Source organism: Triticum dicoccoides, chromosome 4B (assembly GCF_002162155.2).
Source record: "Triticum dicoccoides isolate Atlit2015 ecotype Zavitan chromosome 4B, WEW_v2.0, whole genome shotgun sequence".
NCBI lineage: Eukaryota > Viridiplantae > Streptophyta > Magnoliopsida > Poales > Poaceae > Triticum > Triticum dicoccoides.
The window spans coordinates 10,943,966-10,954,063 of record NC_041387.1 but is presented as its reverse complement, the minus strand read 5'-3'; the positions used below and the strand labels follow the sequence as shown (position 1 = coordinate 10,954,063).

Sequence of the window (10,098 nt, the reverse complement as noted above, 5' to 3'; positions counted from 1 at the left end):
AGGCTGGGTTGCCTCTACACACTGTGGATGCCCTAATGATACACTAGATCGGAAGTGCGCCCTGGCGCACGGTGCCTGGTCCAGTGTATTGTCCCAGCGGCCAAGCAGACCTATCAGTGCTCCCAAAGAAAACTAATCATACATCGAGGATACACTAAATGTAGAGCATTGCCGCTGTCTGGGATAAGATAATATTTGCCAGTGTCATTGCAATTGCCAAGGCAATTATATATCAAATGCAAGGCAAGCATGACATTTTGTGAATGGAACTACTGACATGAGAGTTAATGGCACGTATTTCCTGCTTGATACTCTTATAAGATGCCAGTGAAACTTACCTCACAGTCATTCCCAAAAGGGCATTTTATATGATCCAAATCTGAAGCATGTACAAAACACATACAAGAATAGAGGAAATGGCATCCACAGGCAGAATGCATAGGTAAAATTTAGCTAATGAAACGTGTAGCAACATCCATAATCATAATAAGTATGGTAATCACACATACTTTCACATCAGCTAGCAACACACGGCTAAACTGATGGGATACATTAGTCAAAGATCCATGTCACACTAACTACTGACTGCAGCATTTGGACATTGACAGACAGTACATTCCACTTGGCCAGGATCAGCAAAACAGATCACTCTATTATAAGCGACAGGTCGCAACAAAAGCGATCCCAGATGGAAAAGGCCATCCATCCGCTAAATCAGCATTTTCTGCACATCGGCAACTGATACGCTACGATCCTGCAGAAATAGAATTCCAAACAAAAATCAAAACATATATACCACAGGGAGCAGTAAATTAGCAAAAAAAAAGTACCGAACAAACGAACCAAAAGGGCGCGTTGCCTAAAGGCACTTGGTCTCCAACTTAGTCTTTTTACTTGCAAAGGGCACCTCCTCATTTCCCATCAGGTTTTCAGATACCTTGCTTCAAGTATAAATAAAAATTACATAAAAATAAAATCATGATGTATATACTGGTCCCAGAAAGAATGGGCAACAGTGGCAAATGAGAAAAACAATAAAAATAAAAATAATGGCAAAGCACTATGGATGAAAACCATTAAGTTGACAGGCGCACCTTTGACTGTGTCCCTGTGGGCACATGTTCATTGATTTGCTGGGAAGATCAATTGAGCAGAGCAAGGATTGTGGTTCACATCAATTTAGCAGAGCAAGGTTTGTGGTTCACATCAATTGAGCAGAGGAAGGATTAAACAAATCAACGAAAAAGATAGGTCGCCTAAAAATACTCGCTTAGAGCTTAGTTTTTTTGTTTGCAGAAGGCACCTCATCATCTACTGGCAGTTGTTTACTTGATTTGCTTCAAGGATAAACAATTATTTCAATCTACCCTAGACTACAGAGATAACTACATTATTTTAGCCTCAAACATGAAGGCTATTGAAACCTGCATCTTAATAACACAACATTGGCGGTCCACTAAGACTGCTTAGCCAGATGAATCATGAGCTTACCAAGGAATCCATATAGTTGTACCAATTTATTTTATTGTGTCCCAGTTACATAATTTCTTTTGACACCGTCCCAGTTAAAGATGGTTCTCATGGGTGAGCAAGTGGCACAACATTTTCTTTGCAGAAGAAGTAAGCACTACTTTTAGACATCAGTTTTACCAAGCAATTATATTTCAATCCAACCTAGCCACCAAACTCTGCTATTCTAGCATAAAAAGGCAAACATACTATGATAGGCTCCTGGAATCTACATCTCGTCTACCAAAACATACACATGACCACCATTAGCCAACTGGAGAGAGGGAGAGACCTGATATCTTGTGAGAGCACCTCAAACCAAACTATGTTGTTTTAGCCTAAAAGGGCAAACAAAATATGAGAGTTGTTGTTCTCAAATATTACCACACGCATGGGCTGCTGTATAAATGAAGATGCATATTGGCATGTCTATCTCAAACTATCAATACCTAGACACTAATGTCTGGCTTGTCCGCAATACACTATACCTGATGCAATAGTTTATCTCTGAAATGTCCATGTGTTGTTGGCCCAAAGGTCGTCACTGCAGACCAAGCACACCTGAAGAGAGGTCATTCAATCTTCAGAGGGATAAAACGAACCAAAATCAAGCAAATCGTAGCTATTATATGCACTGCTTATGATGGCACATAATGCGTTGTGCATTCTATGCACTTCAATGGGAACCCAAATTGTTTTTGCTCCATTACTTGATTTAAGGCCTGGCTGCATGCACACGTACCTATCTGCGTGACGGCTCCGATGAACTGCACGCTAGAGTGGAGGCCACGCTCGAGTTGTCCGACTGCCAGTGTCAGGGCCGTGCTTGCCTTTAGAGCTCAACATACACCTTTCAATATAGCTCATCTTGCTTGGTGTTGTCCTCTCTATAAGCACATTATAGTACTATTTCCTGTAAATACGAGAAGTAATAACATCAGGTTTCATCACATCACAGTCCAAAGGAAAACAATAGTGCAAGTATGCATACAACAGATGTAGCTGCTCTCGCCTTTGGTTGACAGCGTCCTAAATATGTACAGTTCAACAGTGAATCAACCATGAATAGAAAAGAACATTCAGTTACACATTCATCTATTCACATGACAAACAGTATAGTAAAATATGGTGACCATTTAAGAAACACGACACTCAGTTTTTACTTTTTAGTCAAATTATACTTGGAAGAAGCTGGGATCAACTCTTCCTAAAAGGGAAATATCACATTCTTAAAACAATAAATATAAATTAAAAGATAACACTTTTCTGAAATGAAAAGTAGAACCAAGATCTAAAATATGTATAGTTCAACAGTGACTAATTAAATCTAAAACTCAGAACCATGCATCGTTATAACCTCAAAATGCATACCTAATTTGTGGTAATCTAATTGCTGATTAAGACATAGAAGCTTAAATAGATCATATCAGAGAGAGAGAGAGAGAGAGAGAGAGAGAGAGAGAGAGAGAGAGAGAGAGAGAGAGAGATGGTACCTTGCCTCTTACTCCACATTAACGCCTAGCTGAATTCACGTTAATTACGCAGCAAGAGAGAGAGAGCAAGGCATCCTCTTGCAGACCAACCCGGCGGGCAGCAACTTCCGATCGTAATTTCAGATATCTTGTCAACAATATTATTACGTAACAGAAACGCACACAACAATCATGTTAATAGAGCACCAACAGAATCTCCTATATCATTTGAAGATTAAAAGGAATGAGCATAAAGTACATATGAAACCAGTTGTATTCTTCGTCTTCTTCCTGGACCATGTTTTATATCAGCAAATTGCTTGATTGCTCAAGAAAGTAGGGCGGTCGATCGGAATGATGATTTCCGAGGACCCAACCACCTAGCTAGAGCTTGCGAGGTCCCTGGCCTGGCTGCCAGCGGCCGTTGCACCTACTGTCGGCGAGATTGCGCGTACATTTATATGTCCAATAGCAATGTGCATGCATATAAATCCATTCAAATTTGCGCGTCTGCACTGTCCAGGTTGAACTGTAGTAGGAGTCAGGCGTGTTTCACGTTGAGACAGTGCAGGCTAGTGAGTGACCGGGTGGGCCTGGGAATCTATCTGGTCGTGGGGCTTGGGCTCTGCAGGCCGTACCTCCTCACGTCGTCGGCTCGATCCGGGCCTTGGGAGGGAGAGAAGGTGAGGGGCGTAGGCCGGGGAAGGAGCGGCGGCGGTGGTCGGCGGCAGGGTTGGGTGGGAGGCGGGCGGCGGCGGCTGGTTTGGGATTGTGGAATGGGGAGAGGAGAGGAGGAGGAGGAGGAAAGACTGACGCTTTGGTTCGGTTCGGTGGGGGCTGTGATTTTGGTTCGGTTCGGTTCGGTTCGGTTCGGTGGGGGCTGTGATTTTTTTCGGTGGGGACTGACGCTTTGGTTCGGTTCGGTACGATATTAATTATTTCACATAGAGAAATGGGAAATAGTATTTATTTCAGAGGAAGAAAAAACTAGTCTAACTAGTATTGTGTGCACACACGGATCGCTGGTCGGTGATTGGTCGACGTTGGCTTCTCACGGATCGATCCCCTTTCCGACTAATCTTAGCCGTCCATGTGGTGATCAATTTTTTTCTTAATAAATAATGAATTAAAAAGTGTTAACTCTTCACACCAAGCGCGAACAAAGTTTTTCTTAATGAATTGTGATAAAGCCGAAGAAAAATATTAAAAAAAAGTTTGAAATATAAATATACCAAACTAAATAGAGAAGCGGGATTTGTCAAGGTAGAAGCGTGGGAAAAAATTTCGCAGATGAAGCCGGGAGGTTTTGACGCGAGTACGAGCGGGGCACCCGGAACAGTTCGCTTTTTTGCTGCCTGGTGGGCAGTGCAGGCACGGGTCGATGGTTGATGATGATTAGTCGAGTCGTTGGTCCTCGCCGGGGATCTCGATGTCGGCCTATAGATGAGCGCATTTGTTATGGATGGCGACGAGGACTTCGGCGGGCTGTTTGTTATGCGTCGCGAAGAAGAAGAAGAAAAGCAGTGGCGTGTTTCGTGCATTCATTTGTTAGTTTATTACAAAAGGGGAAAAAATAAAAGGGAAGAAAAAGGGCGGAGAAGAAGAAGGATTTTTTATTTTTTGGCAGGAAATAAAAAAATCTTCTTCTTTATTGGTCAGAGAAAAAGAAAAAAAAAGGGAGTGGGAGGAGGGTGCACAGGTGAGGTGAGGAGACGTTACATTTTGACGAGGAAACGACCTGGATTGATTTTGATCGTGTGGTTTTGTTTGCGATAGCACCATCAACCAACAAGGTCAAGGTGAAGGTCAACTTGAGGGAGCACACGTGAGGTGAGGAGACGTTACATTTTGACGAGGAAACAACCTTGTGTCATACTTTCTTGGTCCTAAATTAAGTGATTCAATTTTATACTAGCTGTAAAGTTAGTACAAAATTGGGTAACTTATTTTAGAACGGAGGAAGTATAACTTTGAGGCCGGGTCTATCACCGTGCTCGTGACTATCATAACCGAGCTTTGGGAGCAATATTTGCCCCCTGCTTCGCCTCTGTTGGTGCAGCATATGAAGGTGAACTCGCTGGTGACCTCATGGTTTGGCTCATCTCCATGGATTTGATAGTGGCTGCTGCTTTCAGCCAAAGCGTTCTTATTGGGGGCTTGTTTGCGTTGTACAAGTATGGACTATGTGGTCATTGCGCGTCGGTTATGTTTGTCAAGTTTATCGTGTGGTCATGGGTTTCGTGTGTTTCTGAGTAGTCCTCATATAGTTTATTGATGTTTCTGTTTATAAAAAACAGTCTTACTAAAAGTAGTCTGCATATGGTTTATGTTCCGTCAATGCTTTATTCGTGAGATATCACATTAACATTCGTGTAAAAAAATCTATTTCCTTTCATACATGTTTAAACACTCGACTGAGACTTGGTTAAGCCTAATTCCACTAAGAACTAGCCACGTCCTATACAAAACCGATGTGGGATGTTTGCGGGCACTGTGTCTCGAAGAGGCCACGTTTGACGCACAGCGTAGCTGGTCTCTTCCAACTTCCAAGAACAACGATCGATACATTTTCATGCTGCTTTCGTTGTCGTCGACGTCCGTTGCCTCCCCCGGAACGAACGTGTCCACAGCTAGCCGCGAGGAAGGGATCCAATTGCAACAAACAAAAATGGGATGCGCCATTGATTTGTTGGTGATTTCTTTTTTGGGGGTTTAGGATTTTCAACCTGTTTTCGTTATTATTTTTTCACATTCTTCTTCGGTGTTTCTTTTCTGACTTTTATTTTCTGTTCATGGCCATTTCTAGAAAAATGCACAACCATGTTGATAATTTTTGAATATCTTTTAAAAAATATACACAGTTAAATAATTTGTGGATACTTTGAAATCTTGACTATTTTTCAAACAAATATTAAACATTATATTAAAGATGAGCACGTGCGACTCCCCTTTCGTGGATGATCCTCATCTGATGAGGAATTTAATTTGACAATATAAGAGGACATTGGTATGCTAGTGTACAACGGCTGCCGCACGGCCATTAGCTGTTTTTATATCATCGTTGGGGTTAGAGTTTTACATCACCAAATATACATCATCCATTGGAGTTGAGACTTTTTTGAAGATGTAGAAGACATTTTTTAGTGATGTAAATTATGCAAACCGACTTCTATAACTCTAAATTTGCATCATCTATTGAAGATGCTCTTAGTCTCCTCAATCAAAGAATTGAGCTACAACTTGTTAGTTTTCCTTGAATATATGCACTGGGGCAGGCTGGCGCGCAATGAGCATTGATCTCTGACCTGTTTAAGTGTTCAACACGGTTTTTCTGGGACGGCAAGATGTCACGAGTTTGCGGGACGCAGAAGCTAATTAACATTATTTGAAATACTTCCTGAAAAGTCAAAATGTACGACCATCTACTCCCTCTGTTTTAAAATAGATGACTCAATTTTGTACTAACTGGAGTACATGCCTAACCAAATTTTCAGCATGCGGTGCAGTGCGTGCGTTCACATAGATGAAATATGTGCGTGTATGTGGACATTTGCGATTGTACAGTGTTAAAAAATACGCAGTTGCAGCTTAAATAAATTCTTAATTAGGTAGCACAGTGCTGTCGATCGCTTTGCCGCCAAGCCTCAAAAATATTTTTTCCCGCAAAGATTTTTCATACGTTGAGGTGTCAGGCAAGCCTTGTCCCCTTTCATTTTCAGTTCATTTCTTTCTTGTTGATTGATGGGTTTCTGTGCAAGGAATATCCCACTGGAACAAAACTGAGCCTCTTTTGGAACTCTTCCATCTCCACACTCAACTCCACTCCCAGCTACGTACTCAATATATTCATATTTAAGCACACTGTTGGTCTCTCAATTCTCTCCATCTCGCAGCGATCGAGCCACATACCAACGCAAGCAAGACGCCGGCCAAGCTATCGATCGGGAGAATACATCAAGAGCAAGCAACTAGCGATCGAAAATGGCGGGCAAGATCAAGACGGTGGTGGTGGTGGTGCAGGAGAACCGCTCCTTCGACCACATGCTCGGCTGGATGAAATCCCTCAACCCGGACATCGACGGCGTCACCGGCGCCGAGACCAACCTCGTCGTGGTGGCCGACCATAGCTCCAAGGCCGTCCCCTTCCGCGACGGCTCCCAGTACGTGACCCGGACCCCGGCCACTCCATCCAGGCCATCTACGAGCAGGTCTATGGCACGCCCTTCATCGACGTCCAAGCCACGCCCATCACCCCGCCCGGCGTCCCCGCGCCGCCCATGAGCGGCTTCGCGCAGCAGGCCGAGAGGGAGAAGCCGGGCATGGCGGAGACGGTCGTGAGCGGGTTCAGGCCGGACGCCATGCCCGTGTACCGCGAGCTCGCGCAGGAGTTCGCCGTGTGCGACCGCTGGTTCGCGTCCAACCCCGCGTCTACCCAGCCCAACCGCCTCTTCGTGCACTCGGCCACCTCACACGGCCTCGTCAGCAACAACACCAAGGCGCTCCTAGCATTTTATGGTGGTGCAAATCATGCATGTGTTAATTGTATGTTATGTCGGGGTCGCGTGCATTGCAGCCACGCTGCCTGAGCCGGTGAAGATGCGGCCAACAGAGGCGGCGGAGCACGCGCAGATCTCGGACTTCCAAGCGGAGCTGGTGCAACTGGGTGCGGCGCTCAACGGTGACCATGCCAAGGATGCGTACCCGCACAAGCTGGTGGAGGGCTTGACGGTGGCGGACGCGGCAAGGTACTGCAACGGCGCCTTCAAGGCCTTCCAGGACGAGTGCGAGCGCTGCAAGAAGTGCGGCAAGGACGGGTCCCACATCCCCACCATGCCGCCGTCGCCATCGCCGTTGCCGCCGTCGAGGAAGAGGGGTGGCTTCGCTTCCAAGATGCTGGCTTGCTTTGCGTGTGGCCATTCCTAGGACTCGTTGGTTGGATTGTTTGTTGGGAATGGTTGGACTGGTTGGTTGCTTCACGATAGCTAAGATTTGATCATGCTCATGCATGTCCCAAAAAGGATACATTGGGGGTGTTGATGATGATTGAACGTGTGAATTTTACAGGATTTCTACTACTTAGCGTTGTGTAGACTGATTGTGCAGATTTTACAACATACGTATATAGTAAGCCTTGTGCAGATTGATTGTCGATAATGAGAAGCATATGTGTGAGTAACTGCCGAGGTGTACTCGTATTCTCAAGAGTAACTGGGACTGTCTTTTCTAAAGGCCATGCAACTCTGGGTGAAAAGGAAAACAAATAGAGCAGCATACCACAAACAGAGCAGGCATATGCTTTCCGGTTCAGCTTGAGCGGGGGGAATCTCAGCCAGGGTGCTGGCATTGCCGTGGTCCGTACGCCATAACCCATGTTAACAACTTTTGGTGGTCATATTCTACTTCTTATTTCTGATGTTCGTTGTACTATCACAATTAAAAATGAATAGATCAAAAGTTTTTTTAAAAAAGACAACTTTTGGCAGTCATATTCTCCTTCTTCGAAAAAAAATCTTATTCTTCGCGCCCTGCGAAGAGTAGTGGCCAATCGATACAAATTGCACAATGCAGCGCTACTTCGCAAAGTTTTTTCTTCTCTGATTTTTCCAACGGTTTTGGTGGGATTTTCTGGTTTTAATTTGTTTTCAGTTTTTAAGATTTACAGCCTTTTTTATCATTTTTATTTTCTCACTTTCTTATTTGGGCTTTGTTTTCTGATTTTTATTGCAATTTTTAGAAAATAACCATTGTATTGGTAATTTGTGGATATTTATAAAACAAATCAGGCACAATTCAATAATTTGAGGACATTATGAAAACCCTTAATACTTTTCAAACAAATCTTCAATGTTATAAAAATTATTAATATTTTAAAACAAATAACTAATACGCTATTAAAATTTTGAATTATTCTATGAAATGTTTGGACATTTTATTTTTGCAATAATACACTCTCACAATTTCTGTTTTTCTTTCGAAGCCTGCAAAACGGTTTTCTTCATGAGCGAAACAATTCCTATTTAGCGCTGACGAAGCTACAGCTTGCGATGTAAGTTGGCTGACGGCCCATTCTTCGTAGCATCAGTTTTGGGGCTAGGTTTTCTCGGGCTTCTTCAGGTTTTCATTATTTTTTTCCTTTTAACGTTTGCATTTTTCGTTTTTCTATGTTTTTAATTTAAATTTCATGAACAAAATCAAATTCCGTGAAACTTTTTTGAAAATTGCAAAGATTTTGAAATTTGAGATTTTTTAGTTTTCATGAATAATTTTTAATTCCGTGATTTTCAAAATTCCATGAACACATTATAAATCTGTGAAACTTTTCAGAAGTAGCAAACTTTTAAAAATTTTGTGATATTTTTTAAAATTCAAAATTCGTTTATTGAAAACCGTGGTCTTTGAAATCTTGAACATCTTTTTAAATGGTAAAGGTTTTTTTAAGTATGGAACATTTCCAATTTAACGAGCTCTTCCCAAATTCGTGAAAATTTTCTAAAATTCTTGAATTCAAAACTATGAACATTTTTCAAATTTGTAAATTAAAACATATGAGCGAACTTTTTTTGAATCAGTATAGTGTCTCGTGACACTACAACGACTAAAATCGCTACAGCATAAGAGACGAGACAATACAATACGTTGACCCCACTACAGTGCTGCAAAAATGGGTTGGTGTAGTCGGGATGCTCTGTGCGCCAGGAGGACGAAAGGGAGCCACACACAAAGCTTTTTTTCTGGGTCGGCCAATGAGTGTGCTATGGTGGCAATTTCGTCGCTTAACACGACGAGTGTGGACAACTAAAAAACACGACGAGTGTGGACTGTGGAGCGAGCCTTCTTTTGTTCCATCATCCATGTAGGCTACATTTGTATTACTGTGGATTATGACAATCATGGTTGCCTAATCCATGTTGATCGCTTTTAGTATTTATTTCTATGTTTATCTTACTTTTAGGCTCGTTTAGCACCGCTACGGATTATGGAAATCCATTTTGCTTCATTTGTTTTACATATTTCACTATTTATTTCATTGGTTCTTTGCCCACTTGGACAGCCAATTTGTATATCAAACACAACACAACAACACGGCTTACCCACATGGATGTGCTAGAGCGTCCAG

At 42.6% G+C, this 10,098-nt stretch overlaps 1 long non-coding RNA gene and 1 pseudogene across 1 annotated transcript; one reads left to right on the top strand and one right to left on the bottom strand.

The window, feature by feature from the left end:
- Nucleotides 1-435: 435 nt before the first annotated feature.
- Nucleotides 436-2,627, bottom strand: LOC119294560. The gene is made up of 3 exons (XR_005143455.1): nt 2,252-2,627; nt 844-2,070; nt 436-754 (listed from the first exon to the last, which is right to left on the bottom strand). It is a non-coding gene; the product is annotated as an uncharacterized LOC119294560 (long non-coding RNA).
- Nucleotides 2,628-6,879: 4,252 nt separating this feature from the next.
- LOC119294559 lies at nt 6,880-8,147 on the top strand (annotated as a pseudogene).
- Nucleotides 8,148-10,098: the final 1,951 nt, after the last annotated feature.